Source organism: Euphorbia lathyris, chromosome 5 (genome assembly GCF_963576675.1).
Source record: "Euphorbia lathyris chromosome 5, ddEupLath1.1, whole genome shotgun sequence".
NCBI classification, from domain to species: Eukaryota; Viridiplantae; Streptophyta; class Magnoliopsida; order Malpighiales; family Euphorbiaceae; genus Euphorbia; species Euphorbia lathyris.
Genome location: NC_088914.1, coordinates 40,593,931 through 40,617,229, shown reverse-complemented (window position 1 = coordinate 40,617,229; position 23,299 = coordinate 40,593,931).

Sequence of the window (23,299 nt, the reverse complement as noted above, 5' to 3'; positions counted from 1 at the left end):
ATTCTTATTAGCTGCTTCTACTGCCCCATTAGCTTGTGGACGGTACGGAGAAGATCTGTGATGTTCAATGCCATATTCTCGGAAGAGACTTCTTACTTCCCCCTGAAACTGGACCCCATTATCCGTGATCATATGATGAGGCACTCCGAACCTGGTGACCAAGCGTTTCTCAATGAACTTTCTCATCTGCTTGGATCCCAATTTGCTAAACGACTCTGCCTCTACCCACTTGGTGAAATAATCGATGGCGACTGCAATAAACTTGTGCCCGTTTGAAGCATTAGGCCTTACCTCACCAATGATGTCAATGCCCCAAACCGCGAATGGCCAAATAGGTGCTAACACATGTAATTCCATGGCTGGAAGATGACTACAATCGTCGTGGATTTGACAATCGTGGCATTTCTTCGCATACTCGCTACAATCTCTTTCCATGGTGAGCCAATAGAAGCCTTGTCTGATGATTTTCTTAGCTAACACTGCTCCTCCCATATGGGCCCCGCAAATTCCCGAGTGTACTGATTCCATTGCTTCGCGGGCTTCTTCCGCATCCAAGCACCTTAGTTGTAACCCATCGGTGTGCCTTTTATAAAGCAAATCGTTGTGGATGACGAACTGCCAGGCTAACCTTCTAATCACAGCTTGATCCCTAGGTTCTGATTCTGCCGGATATGTTCCACTCTTCATGAAGTTCATGATGTCGAAATATCACGGTTTTTCATCTGCCCCTAACAGCATTACGTCTTCGTAGCATGGTTTGTGAGATCTCCTCAATACCAACGGTTTCGAGGCAAGGTTCTGGGGGTTGTCCCAAACTGACACCAAAGTGGCCAAAGCATCCGCTTCCTGGTTCTGTGCTCGAGGAATATGATAGAAACGACATTCCTTGAATCTTTGTGCCAACCCTTCTAGCTGATCTAGATATGGACGTAGCCTTTCTTCCCTCACTTCCCAGTTTCCTTGTGCCTGTTCGATGATCAACTTTGAGTCACCCCAAATTTCGACATATGATGCTCCCAGTGCTGCTAATGACTCTAAGCCATAAATGCATGCTTTATATTCAGCCATATTATTGGTAAGAGGGAATGACAACTTCTTGGCCATCGGGATTCTTTCTCCCTCTGGTGAAATAAGTAGTACTCCAACTCTGGCTCCATTCGAATTAACTGCTCCATCAAAGAACATTTTCCACGGTATAACTTCTATTGCGTTCAAGTGTTCATCGGGGAATTCATAGCTTATCTCTTCCTCTTCTATATTCAGAGGTTGGTTGGCCAGAAACTCTGCCACGGCCCTCCCTTTGATAACCTTCTTCGTTACATATTCAATGTCAAACTCGGATAAAAGTAGTAACCATCGGGCTAGTTTCCCTGTCAAAGACGGAGTTCGGTACAGATACTTTACGGGGTCCATCCGAGAAATAATAATCACTTTATATGATTGAAAATAGTGTCGTAGTTTCTTTGTTAGCCATACTACTGCCACGCACATCTTTTCGATCATGTTATACTTGATCTCGTACTCCAGGAACTTCTTACTCAGATAATACACCGCGTGCTCCACACCGGTGTCCCCCTCTTGGGCCAGCATTGCCCTAATAGATCGCTCTTCAATCGCTACGTAGAGGAGAAGCGGCTTTCCTAGTTTAGGCGGTCTCAGCACTGGCGGATTAGACAAATAGTTTCGGACGCTCTCCAAAGCTTGCTGACACTTATCATTCCAGATTGTGGGTTGGTCTTTCCTTAACAACTTAAAGATTGGCTCGCAGATTGCGGTGAGTCTTGCTATGAACCGGCTGATATACTGAACCTGCCCCAGAAACCCTCTCACTTCTTTCTCATTCTTTGGTGCCGGCATTTCTCGTATGGCCTTCACTTTGTCGGGATCTACCTCAATTCCCTTGTTTCCGATTATATAGCCTAAGATTTTCCCCGATGAAACGCCGAAGAAGCACTTCTTCGGGTTTAACCTTAGTTTGAATTCTGCAATTCGGGCCAAAAACTTCTCGAGTGCAGCAAAGTGCCCCTCTCTCGTCTCTGATTTGACCATCATGTCATCCACATAAACTTCCACCTCCTTATGTATCATATCATGGAACAGTGCTGTAGCCATTCGCTGGTAAGTTGCCCCGGCATTCTTCAAACCAAACGGCATTACCCTGTAGCAGTATGTTCCCCACTCAGTTGTGAACAAGGTTTTTGCTTTGTGTTTTTCGGCCATCTGAACTTGCATGTAGCCCATGAAACCGTCCACATTCGTGTGTAGGACACTTGATTCTGCACTGTCGATCAATACGTCAATATGAGGCAACGCGAATTCATCCTTGGGGCATGCCTTGTTAAGGTCTCGATAATCGACGCACATTCTTACTTTGACGTCCTTCTTTGCGATGGGCACCACATTTGCGACCCAAGGGGGATAGTCGATTACTTCGATGAACCCTGCTTCTAACTGCTTCTTCACTTCCTCTCTGATCTTATCTGCCCATTCCGGTCTCATGTGTCGGAGCTTCTGCTTTACGGGCCTCGCCTCGGGATATGTTGGAATACGGTGAGTTACGATTGATTGATTAATTCCAGGCATGTCTTCGTATGTCCAAGCAAACACTATTTCGTATTTTTTAATTATTCTCTCGAATTCTTTCCTCTCTTCAATAGTTAATTCTTGAGCAATTTGTATAAGTTTAGGATTTTCATCCATGCCAAGATTGAAAGTTGACATTTCTATTGCATTGATTTCAAATGTAGGCATGTTATATGAATGAGAATGCATGGAATGATCACGATCAACATCAAGCAAGTAAGCAAAATCAGAATTCATTTCATTGATAGTATTGGCGAGTACATCATCTGATTCAAATAAAGCAGTAATACAATTTTCATCATCCAGGTTCTCGAGCTTTTCATAAGCTTTGGAGGTACTAGGCTCATTCACCGCTCTTGCAGTTGCTTCAATAGTGATGACTTACTCCTCGGCATTCAATTCTAGCATCATAATCTCCTCGACAAAGCAGCTCGCCTTTCCTTTGCCCCAGTCGGCAACATCATTGAAGATTTCGAACCCTGGCAGAATCTTTCCTTCGACGCTAACAGCCACTTCCGACTCATCATCAGACTCATCCCAGATGTTGATCGGAACCCTCTGATTGATACCTTCCTCGTCGGAGGAACTTCCCCAAACATCCACGACCATCAGATCCATTATGTGAGGGACATTCGGATTTATGTAGGAAGGGTCCGACGATCCATACCGAGCCTAGCCTATCAGTTCTTCATAGTCCTTGAGGAACACTCCATTCATTCTTCTAGCCACGAGTGGAATAGCACCCTTCCGGATGCACATGAGTTGCTCCTGATCACTCAAGGTGACCCGACACAAGGCATACTTGAACCTCCATCTTCTAGCATAATCCACAAATGGTTCCTCGGGGAATTGCCTGATCCTTTCTAAATCTTCCAACGACCCTGTCCACGGAATGTACCTCTCATACCTCTGCACAAAGGCCTCCATGAGGGATCCCCAGTCCCCTTTTGTCTTTGCCGCGAGCATTCGGTGCCACATCAAAGCTTCTCCTATGAGTGTCTTTGGAAAATGCTGGACTAACTCACTTCGGTAGAGTCCCGTGTCAAACATGTAGGCACGGAAACGGTTTATGTGATCAATGGGGTTCTCATCTCCCTTATACTTAGACATGGCTGTTACTGTTTCAAGTGTCTCCTCTTCGGGTAATGCAGGCATTTCCTCTGGACATTCCCGTGCGGCGTATTTCTTGATGAATCTCTTAGTCATTTTTGCCCAATCTGCTTTAACGTGCATTGGAAGAGACATGTACCACACTAGTGCATCTCCTGCCAATGAGTTGCAAAACAAGCTCGTGATCTCCTCCTCTTTGAAACCTAGAGGACCCATAGTCGACAGATAAAAATGCAAGTGCTCCATGGGGTCCTTCCCTTCATTATACTTGTTGACAGTTGGAAACGGACGTTTGATAGGCCCAATTTGCATCGCGCTATATTCCCCTGCCCGTATTTTGTCTCTTCGATACTTCATCAAAAACAAGCTTGACATCAGTGACCAATCATGCTTAGTCGCGTCAGGTAGCGATTGAAACCACTTCAAAGGTTCACCCACCAGCGAAAGATGGAACCATGGAGCGACTTCTTCCACTTTGTATGGCTCTCCAAACATAGCACACACGTATCCATACAAATGAGCTTCGGGGTCTTCTACCCCACTAAACAATTTCAACACAGGCATGATCCTCCGAGATGAGACTTCCTCGGTCTCCTCAGTTTCAGTTCTATCATCCATCACTCCTTCCGTTGGCTCCTCTTCCAAAGCCGACACATACAAACCATTTCCCACATTATTTTTCTCATCGGAGTCCAACAACTCCTCTACGTTCTCCTCGAAGGATTCCATCACTACACGTTCTGTCAGACCAATTCCGATCATGCTTACCCTATGATTAGGCAATGGATTACGCCTAGTGGAAGGGTTTTCTGATGAAGGATCAGCTATCTTTTTCTCCTCGATTAAATCCTGGATTTCGTGTTTCAGTCTCTCACAATTCTCAATTGTATGCCCATAACTGCTGTGGAACTCACAATACCCTCTAGCCTGTATCTGCGGAGTAGGTGGAGCTTTGTTATAAGGGGTAAGGGCTTTCAATAGTCCTTTCTTCTGCAAACGTTCGAAAACCTTTGCGTAAGTCTGATCAAATTTGGCGAACCGCCTCTTTTCGATAGCATTAAGATCAAGCACTTTCACTGCTGCAGATTCTGCACTCGCACTCGGCCCTCCGGCACTATACCCAGACTTCGTCCATTTAGTGTATGCTTTCTTCGGCTCTCCATCCCCCTCAACGGTCAAGGCACAGCTATACATCTGATTGAAATCGGTAAAAGGCATATACCACAACTCATTCTTAATATATGGCAATGTGTTGCCCACTACCATTCGGATCTGATCCTGCTCAAGCGGCTTTTGTTTCATAACCGCGGCCTTGGCCCTCCATCTTTTCACAAAATCGGAGAAGGATTCCCCAGTCTGCTGCTTAGTGCTCTCAAGCTCCTTCAAAGTGACCTCAAGCATGGTGTTGAAGCTATACTGAGCGATGAATGACTTCGCTAACTCTTTCCAATCCCTCTTCGTCACCATCGACAATGCATGAAACCATGTGAGGGCAGCCCCCTCAAGATAGGTGTTAAACAGCCCCAGGACTTGATCCTCAGTCAGGATCGTGTGCTTTATTACAGCGACATACTGATTCATGTGGGCAGTGGGATCCCCAGTTCCATCGAACTTTTTCATGTCAGGGAACCGGAATTTCAAAGGCAAAGCCATTGCCGATAAACAATTCTTCAAGTTATAAAAGTCCTGACTCCCGGAACTTCCCCCACGTAGATCCTGCACCTCCTGCGTGATGTGTTGCTTCCACTCCTCTTCCTTAGCTTTCTCTTTCTCAAGCTGCTTCCAGATATAATCTTGATAGTCATCCTCATTCCCAAAGCGAGGTCCATCATTCACCTCATTCTCAGCGTGTTTACTGCCACTTTTGTCATCTCTCATGGCCAGCTTAGCTAACTGCTCATTAATGTTGTTCACAGAGTTTTCCAATCCGGCCACTTTTTCATCGGTTGCAGACATACTAGCTGAAGACTGAGTATACTCGGACGAAGATGATTCCGAAGCCACAACTGCCGATTCAGAACTGTCAATCTGTAACTGGTCAAACTGCCTAACTAGCCGACTGCTCTCTCGGTACCACAATCGCTTAATGATGACGTCTGCGCGAACGGTATCCATTAGTATGTATGCATGATTTTATATGCATGATTCGTGGTGTGTGCGTTTATTTATTTACGGTTATATAAGATAAGAAGAACAAACGTTAGTCTAATTACACGTATCACAACATCTCTCTTCCACCCTGATTCCTCCACACACTCGATGGTCCAAGTCTCTTTCCTAGGATTTTGGTTTGGGGCTCACATTGCGGTCCTGGGGACGCGTGATGCCGTCGATTATTGCGGAAAAGTAGATCATTCATCAGACAATACAGTTCGTTTTGACGTATCAACGTTCAGTGACTAAGAAATCAACCAAGTTGGATTGTCCTTTCGGAATAACTCGTCTTTTGTCCTTTCGCGAGACGCATTAATTCGGGTTTTGACTCCCTTTGAGCGCATCTCAGTTTTTAGACGTGGTACGAGTTATTCTTCTAGTCCAATCGTTCGTTATTGTCAATGACTCGTTCTCTTTTGTTCGCGCGGGTTCGTGTCTCGATTTTTGGATTACAACGGGATCTTTTGGATCTATCGAGAGACGTAACCACGTGTTTATTTAGTGATGGAATCACTTTTGGATTTTATTTTAGGGAACGGACTCATCGCGTAACGCGTTTGTTCTTAGCGTCGAGGATCCGTTTACTCATTTTAGCTACGTGAAAAGACGGCGAGTCTTATTTTGAGCGCACGGTAACCTTTCGGCTAGCAACAGTTCGTTGTTCTTCCCAATCCACGGGATATATCATCTTAGTGTGGTTATAGAAAATCAACGTTTCGTTGAATCGCATGCTTATTCAAAGCGAGGATACCACCGTTCTCTTTCCTTTAGGCACGACTTAAGCAAACACGTACATCGGGCCATATTTCTTGCAGTTTTGGTAACGGTCGAAATGATCGAGTCGTTAGTCAAAACCCGCAGTCTCGTCCATATGGCGCAATTATATGGTTTGGCTTGATTCGTCTTCGTGATTTTAAACAGTATATACACTTGTTCGAGACATGTATTCAACGACATTGGTTTATTTTCTTTAACTAATATCGTGGATAAAGAATGATTTTGGTCGTTTGTTTATTTTTTTTTATTTAGTCACTTTAGCGGACACGTCCATTTCTCTTAAGAACGACACAAGGCATAACGTAAGAGCTCGTCTTTTATTCGAAAAGGGACGGGTCACGTTTGCGAAACTCTTTACGTTACAACGAGGTCATTCGAAATAGAAATGTTCTTTGTCTTCGTTTCGTCATAATTTCGCTTCATCCCAACCTATTTAAAGAATGCGAATAACGGCTACTCGTTAATATAGTCTTTTGAATCGAGATACAACTATCCTTAATACCAAACCGATCCGTACTAATACGTGCTTACGTCACAACGTATTTCCTGAACATGTGCCTTCTTTGGGACACGAAAAGGGACCAGGCGGGTCGCACAAGTTCATTCATACGAGATGACTAAATCGTCTTTAGTTCGAATCGTTTCGATGCTTTGGGGTAGTTTATATATCGGTTTAAGAGTATATATTAACGTATCGTTTCATTTTCTTTACGTATGTTAGGATTTAGACACGTATCATGGCGATTTGAAAACCGAACTGATTCATTTATCACATCAAAAATAGTAACGGGTAATCCTATGGCAACTTCTAAGGCTACTATATGCTGACACGGCTGAGCGCGGGACCTCACAGGACCGCACAAATTCGCCCCTAACGAATGGATGGGGACCCTTTGGCGCCTTACTGTAAGGGGGAACTTACACTAGCCTCTTTCGAGCGACGAATGGACTCTCGCTAGAGGTTTCGCGGAAATTACCCAAAAGGTTTGCAATAATGCACATGAATGCATACGAAAAGAAATAATACGATCCGTCCCCGTTAAGGGCTTAATACACGCCTTCCGGAATCAAATTTCTCGCTTCCCCAGCAGAGTCGCCACTTGTTAGACGAGGTGCTGCGGCCTAATCTCCCGGGCGGACCGGGGGGTGGACACCTCATGGCGACGTAAGCGGTGATTGGCGTCGAAAGCAACCAATCGTGGAATCAAGCTGCTCGGCAGGACCGGAGCTCGGAGATATGGAAGAGTCGCCACCCACGAATGGGAAAATGAACACCGATCCCTTGCGGGAGACCGGTGTGGGTTCGGGAAACTTAGGTACGAGCCGAGAAGGCTAGCTCCTTTCCGGAGAAAGGCTACTAGGCACCCCGACATCGCCCGGTTATGAACCACCGGCCTCTTACTCAGCATGTTAGGCGATAACGGACTAATCGTATACTTCTTTAAGTTTAAAATTCATTTGAAACCTTTTCTTTCTCTTTTTAGAAACCGTTTTGAGCATATATTATTGAAAAGCCACTTTAGTAAAGAATCACCCATTTACATCAATTTGATATACATACAAAGAGAGGGGAGGAAGAAAGAAGTGGTTTATTTACCACGGGATTTACATGTCGTGTTGCGTGTTAATTCTATACTAACTCATTTCCCCAAAACGAGTTTATTTACATGGTTCGTACCTTAATCGCCGTTGGAACGATTTAGGTACGTTTCAAAACCCCGTTTGATGAAGTCCGCCTGAATCGCCGTTGGAACGACTCAAGTGTTTGAAAACCTTAAGGTAAAAACCTTTAATAAGAAAACATGGTTAAGCATACAAGTCAATTTATTTTGTACAAATCATTTAAGAAAACGATTCAAAACTCTATTATTTATAATGAAAACGATTTTAATTTCAAAGTTCGCTTAATCCGTCGTTGGAACGGACTAAGGTTTTAAAACGTGATGTTTTGGGAAACGATTTGAAATGTCAAGAAAACACTATTTATTTACATTAGGAGCCTCTAAAAAAACATTAGTTTAAATGATTAAATTAAAAACTCTTTTTGTGATTTATTTTCCCCTTTTCCTTAATGGATACTCTACTAGTCATAATTACAATAATAAACATATTTAAACCAAAATTCAATCCCAAATAAAGCCCATTTGAAACATGGACCCCTAAATGGCCCAAAAGAATAAAGAAAATAATATAAGCATATATATATACATTTTAATCCAAAAAGGAAATATGAAATAAAAGTTAATGAAAAGAGACTATATAATACGTATATGAAAATACTGAATATAATACATTTATACTTTAAACATGTGAAAATAGTAAATAAAACTCCTAGATAAGAAAATAACATTTGTCACCAAAATAGTTTTATTTAATAATAACTAATATAGCCCAAATATCCCAAAACTATATATATACATAACTAATGTCATTTTAAATGTCAAAAATAATATATATTTATCCACTAATATTTACTAATTATCTCCAAAATGCTCAAGTAAATAACATTTAAAATAAAATCCAATATAACTCAAATGAATGAAAAAGGAAATATATATATACATATACTTATAATAGATCAAATTAATGAAAAATAATATATAGACGTTCTAAATAACTATAGGTACCAAATATCTAAAAAATAGTTTAAAAGTATATATTACATAACTATATATGTGTATACCAAGGATCAAAAACTTAAAGTTGAGAAAGAGGGACTAAAACAACATTTTTTACATTCCAGCTGATTTACCGACGGAAAATCCGTCGGTAAACAGCAATTAGTGTGGCAAATTACAGCAGCACTCCAATTATTTCCAGATTTATTCAAAAGCTTTAAATTAAATCTAATTCAATCGTTTTGGATTTCCGAACTACCAAAAATGGATCATAGTCAATAACGGACGTTCCTAAAACGACGTTTTTATTTTAAAACATTATTTGGAAATTCTTTAAATTACAACTTATAATTACAACGTCTTTAATACCCGAACTACCTTTTTATCGGATCATGGTTCGTATTGGGATATCAAAACGAGGTTTTTTATTTTAAAACAAAACCAAATTTTATTCAACACGAGATAAAAATTAAATAAATACGCTAAATAAAACGTGATAAAATAAATGAATAACTAAATAAATAAAAACTATAACATAAAAATAAATAGAAGAAGGAAATAAATTAAATAAAATAAAAGAGTCTAGTCCTCGGATAATACCTTAAATTCGGTATCTGACAGTCGAAGCCGATTGATTCCACGAGTCGTGATTTTCCGATTTTTTGTGTTTTTTAGTAAAAATTTAACATTGGGAAAATTTGGATTTTTTGGGAAAAAAAATATTTTCTCAAAAAAATTGACTTTCTCTCTCTAAAAATGTTTAGAGTGAGAAAGCTCCAAAGAATCCTCCTCTCCTTTTCCTCTTTTAATGCATGGGGATCCGTGCCTTTTATAGGCAAACGGGTCCCCGGACAAATGGGCGACGCCCGAGTAAAATCGAGCGTCGCCCAAGCGGGTTGGGCAGCCGCCCAAAGCATGTTGGGCGGCCGCCCAACCTTGCGTTGGGCTACCGCCCAACATTGTTGGGCGGCCGCCCAACAATTGTTGGGCGATCGCCCAACAATTGTTGGGCGGTCGCCCAACAGCGTTGGGCGAGCGCCCAACGCGAGGTTGGGCGTGCGCGCCCAACTGCCGTTGGGCGTTCGCCCGACGCGGTTGGGCGCTCGCCCAACGGCCGCCGAGGCGCGTCTCGCGCCGCCGGGCGTGCACGCCCCCTGTGGTCGTCGAGCTCACGTTCCACGCCGTCGGGTGTCCACGCGTCGTGACCGCCGAACGTGTGTTCCGCGCTGCCGGGCGCACACGCCCCGTGGCCAACGAGCACGCGCCTCGCGCTGCCAAGCTCGTGCATTGCTCGGACGTCGAGCGCGTGCTATTCCTGGTTGGATGCGTGCATCCGACGTGCGTCGAGCGCGCGCTTTGCGTCGTCGAGCGGGTGTCCGACTGTCGTTGAACGCGCGCCGGCCGCCGCTAAGTACTCGCCCCATGCCGCTAAGCATTCGCGAGCCATCCAATCAACAACAGCGACCCACCGTAACTTATTTATTTTATTATTTTTTTTCGAAACTTCCGAAATCAATCTCTTCCACCGTCTTGTTTTCAGGTTTTCGTCACAGGTCCTCCGACTCGGTGTCTACAGGGTGTAAGATCTCTTTTCTTGTTTTTGAGTGCTTTTGAACTTGTATTTTTCTCTCTTGTATTTTTCTTGTTGTACTTCAGCAATGATCCAAGGATTTTGATTGTCTTTATATAGATGAAGACCTGGAGGTGGATCATTTGAAATGATTTAGCCGTTAAGTCCAAAACGGCTCTTTTGGGAGACAACTTCTGGTCAGCTTCAGGTGTCAGGCCAATCTTGTCTTCTGATTTCTTCAGACGTGAGATTTGTCTTCTTGCTGCAGATGTTGTCTTTTTGTGACAGTTTGTCTTTTAGCCAAATTCAGTTGTCCCATATTTCTCGAAATTGACTTTTGCATAATTTCGAGATCTCTATTATTGGTGCAGACAATTGTTGGATTTGTCTTTTAGTTAACGGAACACTTGTAAATCACTCAGCTTTACTTTGATGATTTATTGTCGCCCAATTTCCATACTGAGTTCTTCTTACTCAGCTTTCAAAGGTCAGCTTTGTTCTGAAGCAGACTTTACTTCTTTCATGCCGAGTTTTATTCTACTCAGCTTCTTTGACCAGCTTCATTCTTCTGCTGTTGTTCTAAGGACGAATTTTATCTTTTCTTATGCCGAGTTGCCCTTCACTCAGCTTGTGTTCTCATGATGACTTGCTCCTGTCTTATTCTTTATTTCTTTTGTACTTTATACTCAATATTGAACAAACGGATTAGCACAATCAAATCAAAGCACTTAAATTTAATTGTCTCTTAATCATGGATTAAACTTAAATGATTTTGTCAAATCAAAATCTTGTGGAAAGGTGTTTCAACACCATATGTGACCCATTAGGTTCTTTATTGCCACTAGCCGTATATATCATTTGAAATTATTCATCACGATTAATTCCAACATATATATAACGGAATACCATCGAGAGCTGTTACTAGCAGAACCTATGATATTCCCCTAGGGCAATTAAGAAGTCAGGTTGATAACTGACATTAACCTTTCTGTATTAGGTACAGTATAATACGATCCTTCATTAACTATATCCTTTTGGTCAATTCATTATAACCATGGAATGTGTCAAGGTTACATATAACGAAGAGTCCGGTTTTACTTGTACAGGTTGAATTCACTCTGAAAGATAAGTTAAGTGAAATGTTTATTTCTACTCTTAACTATATCACCTTGCAAGGATTTCTGTCAATTCACCACAAGCGGCCCTTTGGGTTAGAACAACATGAGTTTACTCATCCAATTATTCTATCCTAATTTAAGCATTACCCCATATTCGTGAAAAATAGTTTTTTCGATAATTCAGGTGTTATCATAAGACCCCGAGCTTGAGTTTACTCAACAACCCAAAAGGCCCCCAGTATTGCCGGCTGAATTATAATATTAGGGAGGGGCAACCGATTTTAATAACTTTCTTATTTACTTAACTTTTGATTAGTGAGGGATTTATTTAAGTCTCATAATCTAACCTAGTCTTGATTTGCTTTAGCATACATCAGACATTCATACATTCAACATCGACAATTATGGACATATCTCTAAGTTTATTCCGTTGAGCCAGAAACAGAATAAATGGTCACCCTAGGGAAATACTAATTATTACATATTTCTCTTTGGGTCATCCGTCTTCTCCTTGGCGCCTTGAATTACAACAATATTCAATTTCAAAGAAAACTTCAATTTACTTGAAGGGATTTGGATGAGAAGAGAAATACAATAGATAGTAAGAGAAGGCAGGACACGCAGATCCTATTTAAATACCAAAAGACTAAATAACTATTAAAGAGGGTCTAATATGTCCATAATGCCAAACATGCATAGACTCAATTAAATTAAATTTAATTGGTTGATTACACAAACTATTTATGTAATATTTAAGTTAATCAAATTAACAACTTAAATTAATTTTCATCCAATTTCAATTATGCATATCCTAATTAATTCCAATAATTCATTTAATACTTTGAATTACTTATATCAAATATTTAGGTAAAACAAACTTTTAAATAAATTGATTTTGATTATCAAAACAAATTATTATATTCTGAAACATATACATATATATATATTTAAAACCCGGGCCTGCTTTTAAAAAGAATTTTTAAAACGGTACCCTTCGGACCGGGCCGATTTAATCGGCCCGCCCTCCGTAACAGTTGCTGCCTAGCGGCAGCAGCAAGTCGCGGGGGAACCGCTGCTATTACGGCAGCGGCGCCCCCACTGTTGGTTGCTGCGCAAGGCAGCAACCAACCCGGACAGCCGCTCGGGGTTGCTGCCTCGCGGCAGCGACTCCTAACGGCTGTTCGTATTTATTTATTTATTTATTTTAAATATAAATATATATATAATTGTTCTAAAACAATTTCAAAACAATTTTCTGAATGTTAAAACAGTTTTATCTTTTAGTTTTAATAAAACAAAACGTTTTAATTATCTAACTATAAAACTTTTAGATTTTGTTTAAAAACGATTATCAACCGAAATAATGAGGAACTATGCATAATGAGTTTTAATTAACAAGTAATCAAAACTTATTTATCGTTAGGTTAATTTAACTAATCGATTAATTAATTTATCCTAACAATAAACCTATTCAATCTGATTGAAAAACTCTTTTATTTACATATATGAAATAACATATTAACATAGGCTCTGATACCAATGTAGGAAAATAGACAAGCCTAGGCATAGCAGAATAATAAAATTTTATCTCTTTTATCTATTTCCCTTTTCCAAGATCTGTTAATTGTTATTTCATATAAAGAGGGATAGATAGTAATACCTTTATTGATGAACTATCTACCGTTGCAAACGAAGTGCCCACAACTTGTTATTATCAACTCGTGAACCACGAACGTTTGATTCAACACAAAAGCAAAAGATAATCAGTAATCAACCTTCAATGAATAGCAATCGCAATGATTGCCTCTAACAGAAATCGATACGAGATCAAAGAAGGAGTAAGAAATAAAGTGAATTAGCCGAGACGAAAGACGGAACGATTCCTCCTCTTCTAGTTTATGTGTGTCAAAATTTAGGGGTTAGGGGAGTCTATTTATAGACTTTTCTTAACCTTAATCCCAGTTGTGTTAGGCAATTAAATAATTGGAATCTTATTCGGAATAGGATTCCTAATTAGATAATTAAATAAACACTTTACTATTATCTAAATAATAACTAATTATATCTAGATAATTATTATTAATCAAATTAATAATTAATTAACGTTAGGGATAATTAAATAGAGTTTTAATCACATAAAACTTCTAATTAATATTATCAGATAATCTTTTAATTTAATTGATAACCATAATCAAATTATAATTATTAATCAAATTAATTTATCCCTAAATTAATGTAAATTTCGGCCCATGTGTGTATGTCCCACTAATTACATTTTCGTCCTCCGATTCCAAGTCCCATATGCGACCCATTAGGTTCTTTATTGCCACTAGCCGTATATATCATTTGAAATTATTCATCACGATTAATTCCAACATATATATAACGGAATACCGTCGAGAGCTGTTACTAGCAGAACCTATGATATTCCCCCAGAGCAATTAAGAAGTCAGGTTGATAACTGACATTAACCTTTCTGTATTAGGTACAGTATAATACGATCCTTCATCAACTATATCCTTTCGATCAATTCATTATAACCATGGAATGTGTCAAGGTTACATATAACGAAGAGTCTGGTTTTACTTGTACAGGCTGAATTCACTCTGAAAGATAAGTTAAGTGAAATGTTTATTTCTACTCTTAACTGTATCACCTTGCAAGGATTTCAGTCAATTCACCACAAGCGGCCCTTTGGATATATCTCTCATTTATCGGGAGTGACGAATGCTCAATCTGACATTAACCATTCTGTAATTACTTCGCGTGATACCCAACCCTGCTCTCACACACCCTAGGCTCTCACCTATTGGATCGTGCTCGCACAGAATCAAAGTATCAGACTCCGCAATCCAGAATTACTAATTAATGAATGTTTGAGTCTGAGGATTAGTTATACCTACTAATACCGATGAGATGAACAGTTGACACATTAGATAAATCACTCCATTCTGTTATCTCAAGTGGGTCCCAATCCTAATGAACTCCTTCATCAGATCCATGTAACTGTCTAGATATCAGAATATCTAAAGCTTGTGAGATCAGCTTTCTGTCTCGACAGAAAACACTGTTACATGCAAGTCTCAACAGCAATATGCCAATCCCTATAACATATTACTTGACTTGGGTTTACTTTAAGTCTATCAGTCTATTATAAAGTATAGTCTCACTTCATGCTTGTATGAACACTTTATAACTACTTGAATAAACTTAGGATTACTTCCTTTGCGAAAGATTTGTGCCTTTATATATAGTTACATATTAATGCTATATATCTGATTAAACAAATGACCAAATAAACAATTTATTCATTAATATTAATATCCAAAACAATTGTATTTAGGACACTAAATTCCAACAGAGGTTTGTCCCTTTGCTCTCGAGGTTTCTACGGATTTTTATCCTTTCGATCCTGATCTTTTGATGATTTATCGTTGTTTGGACCTAGCTCTATTTTAAGTAGTGGATTCAATTTATACTCATCCCACCAAGTGTAGCTTCTTGCCCTTTTCATTAACTCCTTAAAATCTCTGGGTGTAGATGTAATGATGCTCTATTGGAGCGCTCAGTTTCGATAATTGCTTGTCATTGATATGTATAAACTATACCTAACTCTAGAGAGCAAGTGAACTCTATCATTTCAAGTAGTAAACATTCCTAAGAACGGTATCGATCCCACAGAGACTAAGTTTCAATTCCCTATTCAATTAGCATCATATGTTAACTAATGAATCATAAAGTTGATTGGTTTTTTGTTTAATCCAATACTGAAATTAAATAAAAAGCAAATATTTATATTCGGTTGTCTAATGAATGAGTGGAAGATTAAGATATTGGATCCCCGTGTGTAACTTCTATTGTAATAAACTATGTTGTGTTACAATAAAGATTTAAACTTAAGACGGTAGCTTTCCTTAATAAGATAGTAATCCCGGTCTAGAATTACTAACTCTATTCCTAATTCCTTAGGCCGATGCTTGGTTAGGCAAAATCCCTAAGTACTAAGAAGCATGAATTATGATGAAAGCTAAAGCTAAGTCGTAACTTAGACTACAAAGCCGCACTATCCAGTTAAGGTATAGGTAAAGTTAGGTTACTTGGTTGAATTGTTTACTTGATTAGGTTTCACAATTAAACCCCTTTTGTTAATTACTTATTTAAGTTTCTTATCATAATATGAGTAAATAATCCTAACTAAATCTTTCGTTTAATACATTTCACAACACAATTTAAAAAATAGCTTTATCGAACCATACTCGTTAAACACGATTCACCGTCATCTTAGCCAAAGGTGATTTAGCTCATGTCTGAGCTAAAACACATAATAGGGGTAAGATGTATAAAGGGTGAGCCCATGTTTATAGAATATGTTATTAAGATTTAAGATGGATAATGGAATACGAGATGAAAAGAACTTGAACTTAATAAATAAACGAATGAACAAAGGATGAAGATCAACCGATATTGATATCTTATAACTAAGGAACGAATGTACCTTGACTGATTCTACAAAAATCGAATATGAACTTACTTGAATGTAAAAACGAACTAAAACGAACTATGAAGTAAACTAAAGCTAAATTGAACTAATAATGAAAACTGAATATCCAACTACATAGCATAAGTCTCTATTTATAGTGCTTTTGATTCCTATCACTGGCCTATTTAGGTACTCTTTCCACTTTAGAGTCGGAATATGAGGATCGAGATTGATTTGGAACAGAACACCCGAGTTAGAGTTGGAGTAGGAACAAAATCTGTATTTTTCGATGTTGCTCGTTGAGTAGCAAAGAGCTTTACTCATCGAGCAACATGTCCAATTCATGTTTAATGAATGTTGACTTGTGTCTATGACTTGCACATGCTGACTGCTCTTGACGAGCAATGAGGTTACTCGTCGAGCAATGTTGTTACTTTAAGTCCCTTTTTGCTCCATTTCACTCTGTTTCTTGCTCGATCGTTACTGAAACAACTCAAAGCATACATCAGAAAGATAATAGAGAGAAGACACCATAAACCAAGGTATAAAGGTGATAAAAGCACATAAATGAGGCCTAAACTATACCTAAAACTTTATATAATCTGGTGCTAATAGTCATAGCATCGATGGCTTCAGCTATACTGAACTTCTTGACTCGGATGGCTAAAGCCTGCAATCACTCGATGAACTGAGCTAAGGTTTTGCCTTAGGTTTGAACCATCATATTTAGGTATTTCATCAATTTCCCCTCTAGTATGAAAGTTACAAAGTGGTTCATGAAGACTCCAGCATTTGATTAAAGTAGTGGATGGATCGAGGGAGTAGCTGCTCGTACCAGAAGGCATTATAGTCCTTCAAGGTTGTGGAGAAGAGGCGACAGAGAACTGCATCTGTGGATGTTATGTCTTCCATGTTTCTTTTAAAAAAATTGATGTGGTTTTCCGAATCTCTACTACCTCCATATTGACTAAAGGTAGGGATACGAAACCCTCTGGGCATCAGCTGACTCTGGATTTTTTGGCATAGGGGTGTGCACCTGTCTGTCAGGACCGAAGGTCCGGTGTATATACCATTTTTTCCAAAATCGCTTTCCTGAGGATCTTGTACATCTTTTTCTTGCTAACGAGCTTATCTTCGTCTTGTTCATTCAGTTTATTTCTCTCAATGTGCCCTCCTTGAGTCAACTGAGTTTTTTTAGGGGATCGGTTTCTACTTTTACTTTTTTCCTCCAAACGACGTATGGACTTATTCTTGGGTTTTTTCAAATTTTCCCTGAGCTCCGCCATCTCTATCGCGTGTGTAGCTCTTATGTCATTCATCTCCTTTTGCATCACCCCTAAGTTTTGGCCAAATCAACAAGAAACTTCATCCACCAGTAGTTGGTACTGGGGTTTCAACTGCGGCTGGCGTCTAGATTCCTTTGTGGATTCTTCTCTATTGTTGATGTGGACTTCTGACTGGATGTGATTCGATTCTTCTATATTCACGGTATGGAGTTGTATAATCTTTCTACTAACTAGTAAGCTTTGTAAGCTTATTGATGAATACAATAAGATTGATTTTCTTTTCCAATTAGACATTAGTTTTTTAGAATTATTAGAGGAATAAAAAAGCTTAAAATATAAATGTCCGGAATAAAATTATTTGAATGAGGAAAATGGGTGGTCGGGCCATTGCAAATTATGGTAAGTTGGAATATCAGGTGACGTGTTAAGTTGTGAGTTTTTAGGCAGAAATTATTATGATATGGCTGTCGTCTACCCAAGCTTTAGCTTTGAAACGACATGGATCATATCCTTTTCAACCAAACAAACAAATGTTATCACATATCTCATACTACAATGCTACTTAGGCTAATCAATCAATGTTTATATCTTTTTGTTTCGGGTTTTTTAAAAATATATTTTCTTATGCAACTTTTATAGAGTTTTTTCACATCCTTCCTATTTTCTACAAATAAATCTCACTTCAAAACCTCCTCCTATACAACTTTGGCTTTTACTAACAATACATTTGCTTAAACTTTGGCTTTTATACTAGGAAATGGTAAAATTAATGAGTTTATTTCAAATAAACCTCGTGTAGTTTTATATTTCTACAAATCAGTACCTATAGCTTTTTTTTATTACAAAACAAACCATGTGGTTGGCTTCATTAGCCATTTTGGGTTGATTTTGCTAAATTTGACCGATAACGATCTCAAAATGATCATTTTTAATAGGGTAAACTTCAAATAAAACCCCTGTGGTTTCACTAATTTTCAGATAAAGGACTGTGGTTTACTTTTTGTCAAAACGAGGATTGAGGTTTTCAACTTTAGCAAAATAAGGACTTTTTCGATTGATACTATTAAAATCACCATTTACGACTTCAAAAATGACATATTTTAAGAACTACTAATATTCTAAACAACTTTAATTCTTCAACTTTTTTATTTTGAGATTGTTTAGATGATGTTTGGTAAAGAGAGAGAAAGTTAATGTTTAGAGAGAGAAAGTTCTAAAAAATATGAGTTTCGAAAATCGAAAATGTAGTTCCATAAAAAAATATGACATTGAACAACTTTAATTCTTGAAAATTTTCATTTTCAGGTCGTTAAAGATGGTTTTAATAGCATTAATCCAAGTGCGAAACCTCAATCCTTGTTTTGATAAAAAGTAAACCACAGTCCTTTATCTGAAAATTAGTGAAACCACATGGGTTTTATTTGAAATTTACCCTTTTTAATACTTAAATGATATTTTAAACAACTTTAATTCTTTAATTCTTCGACTTTTTAAGTTTTAAGTCATTTAGGTGTTTTTTTATGAGAGATAAAGTTAATGTTTAAAGTGAAAAAACTCCAAAAATGATGATTTTGAAAAATAAAAAAAAGTGTTTTCGTAGTAGATATAATAATAAACAATTTTAATTCTTGAAATTTTTTATTTTAATGTCGTTATCAGAAAATTTTCACAAAGTCAATCTAAAATGCCTAACGATGTCAAGCATATGCTTTGTTTTGTAACAAAAAAAAATCATAGGTGTCGATCTTCAAAAACGTAAAACACACATAAATTTTATTTGAAATTAATCCAAAATTAAATGACTTCTATGTTAGATTTTAAAATTGAGTGACAATAACGTTAGTAAGGATACAATTGAATGTCCATAAATTAATACAATATATAGTTTTATCAATCTTTCCACCAAAATTAATTTCCCTATTAAATAAAGAGACAATTACCAAATTTAACTCCAATATTTTGATTGAAATGTAGATTTAACCCTATCACATGAAATTTTTCAAATTTAATTTTAACGTTTCCAAGCAAAATCAATTTTATTCATACGTTATAATTCTTTTTAAAATGATGATTTGACTATTATTTACCTGTCACAACAGACCATTCAAATATCAATTTGTCTAATATATATTTAACATTTCCTAACAAAGTACAAAAAAATGCTAATAACTAAATTTGTCACATACAAGTTCATCATAAACTTTTTTTATCTATGTGTCTAAAATGTTTACTTGTTACTAATATAGTTACAAATAACCAATAAAAAATGTACAAAAATATTTCAATTTATCGAAAAACTTGTTTGAAAGATCCAATGTGCCAATTAAATAAAAATGAAACAAGCTTTTTTAAAATTTCAGTATGGTATTGTAGGATTAAAATTACTCTTTCTTAAAAATATTGAACTTAATATGTACCACTTCATAAATGTGCACCCAAGTTAAAATTTAATTTTTTTCCCTTAAATATATTACTTCATCCGTTTTATATTACATCTTTTTTTAAAGAGTTACATAGAAATTAAGGATATTAAAAAAAAAGACATTGTTGCCCCTTATTTATTGATTTCACTATTTATTTATTCTATAATAAGTTCATTATTCTAATTAATTTCCGTAAATCCACGTTTTATAGCAGAAAGAAGATGACTTTTTTTTTATTGAAGACTGGTAAACAGAAGAGGCAAAGAGCGGACATCTCAACGAGATTGGGACCCCCACTCGTAAGCCTGAACCCTGTGCCGTATTTATTAAAAGAGGAAAGAAAAGGTTACAAGAAGATCAAACAAAAAGAGTCTGGCTAGGGAAAACGGTAATTAGCCCGCCCACCTAGATTACAAAAATAAGCCGATGTGCAAAACGTAGGTATGATAAGCAGAAAGAAGATGACTTGATGTATACTAATCATATAAAATGCTATATATTATAACATAAAAAAAATCTCTAAAAAAACATGTAATATGAAACGGATGGAATATTATACAAGATTCTTCGTATAGAAAGGAAAAAGAGAAGTTTTGACAATGAAACGTGTGCATTGAACAGTTACGTACTTAGGTTAACTAACCTAACCGCCTAGTAGATAATCGAATTGAAATTCTTCTAAATAAATTGACTAAACCGATTAAGCTCACGTAACAAATTAAAATCTTCAATTTGATTTGGCACCTTACTGAAAAAAAAAATCTTTTTCCCACTTTCTAATGTGAAATTTGATGGATTATAATTTACTTTTTCTATACAAGTTAAAAATTATGCTAAGAAATAAAACATATGAAATCCAAATTTATTTATAATAACTCCAAGTAATTATATTTATCAGAACTGGGCTGGATATCCAACCGGATTTATAGAAGAGTTACAGGTTATTTGGTCGGACCGAATGATTCGGATTGGTCGGACCGCATGACGTAATAAATAAATAAACAATATATATATAATTAATTTAAATTTTTTTTTCTAAATTATATATATCCAAAAAAATTATAAACAAATTTTGGTTTGTTATTTTTTTCATGAACTTGGGGCTTAAATATATAACAGATAACTGAAGTTTGAAATAACTTGAAATACGTCAGGGGCGAAACACGACCGGGTTCAAGGCACAACCGCACGACATGGGCGATGAGAATGGGGACCCTTAAACCGGCGTACTTTTACTTTGTTCCTTTATTTTTTACCCAAAATATTTTTTTTCACAAAAATCCATTCAAATTCAAATGGGCCTAATATTTTTTTACCAAAATAATCGGGGTTGCACCGATTCCCGATTCAACCCCAGACCAATCTTGTTTGTTGAACACCGAGATCATATCCCAAATTTTAGCTTCAAAAGGAATTACCTCTTCCTATAATATACACAAACCCAGCACACCAATCACCTCACTAGTTTCAAATTACGCTCCTAACTGAATTTTTTTATCTAGTCCTTAGAACCGCTAGTATTCAACTTAAAAAAAAACTCATCATCTACTAAGCCTACCCAACCATGACTTCATGCCTAGAAACACCAGTGAACAATTTGTCTTTCTCCATCAACCCACTCGAAAACTCGGAAACAACAGCCCGAATTCTTCCAATAGGATCCTAAGGAATATCGTCCTTTTTGTCAAAACACCCATAAGTTCTACCACTTTCACAAGAGCTAACATGTCATAATAAACACAATTTGCCAATCTAGGCTATGAAAATCTCTCACAAACAAACTCCATTCGAACCACTGACCACTATGATACGAGAAGAAACTAACATGCAAATTCCTCGACATAATGATTTTCCACACACTAGAACTCCAATCGCAATCTCTAAGAATGTGAAACATCGATTCACCCCCATGTGCATATTTCGGGCAAGAGACGGTCTCAAAAAGATGTCTTTTAGTACTCTCTTCGGTAGTGAGTAATTTTACATGTAAGCACAGTCAAGCGAAGCTACAAAGCGTTCATAGCCCAGACTTTGCCCCACTTCTGATCAATTTGACTCTTTTCTAGATTAAAAATAAGTGAATAGGCCGATTTACAACTAAAAGCCATATTCTTCGTAAAGAACCCAATATCTACGATCTCTATCATCCTCATTAGTGCTGACACAAACACTTCAGATTTTGAGAAACTAGTCGATATCTAGGAATTTCTCGAAAGAGGGCCAATCATAATTACCATTAATATCCATATAACCAACAATTTTATAATTCATCCGCTCACTCGGTAGATTAATCACCACATCTGCAAGCTAGATATTGGGCCTGAAGCAAAGGCCCATATCACAAAGAGCTGGGAAGAATGATTAGAGTGGATAAAAAAGAAAGCTTCAAGGAGAATGCATTCATTTGTACACGTGGACCAATGGGAGCTTTAGATTTCAACATCGCGCTCCTAATCCTTAGATCACGCTAGAAATTGTGGAGTGACATAAAGGGATTAGAGTCTGAAGCCAATCAACGGTCTACATGTGGAAAGGTGTTTTACCGAACCAATCAGGAGTTGACACGTGTAAAGTACATTACACTTTAGGTATGTAATTATTTATAAATAGTCTCGGTAATCGTGCACCAGGTACGTATACTATTCATTCACTTACTAATTGCTTTCAAGTTGCTTCTTACTTCTAAGAACACTTCTAACTTAAGCATCAGATATGGGATGCTGGATTCCCGCCCCTCCTTAATTTTTTGTTATGATTCAGGTCATCTGAAAGCATCTCAAAGATCGTATTTAGTATTGAAGACATCAATAAGAAACTCCAAAAGTTAACACTATGACTCCACAAATCTTCACTTTATATATAAATTATCTTAATTATAAATATTATCATAAAAATGCACTAACAGTAAGCAACTAAATCATTTTTTTATATTAAAAAAAGTTAAGCAACCTTGCCAAAAGGTTGCCAAAAAGTGGTAACATTGCTTGAAAATTTTAAGCACTCACCATTACTCTAATAGATGACACTCTTTAAGAGCTGGCAAAGTCATTGTTACATCATCAAGCACTCAATCAAGCATCCTCTATTGAAGATGCTCTTAGAGACCAAGTTTGGCGGCGGGTGAATTTTTGGTCCACTCTATACGTCAATTTTCGATCTGGATGTGCGGCGAGGAAAGGC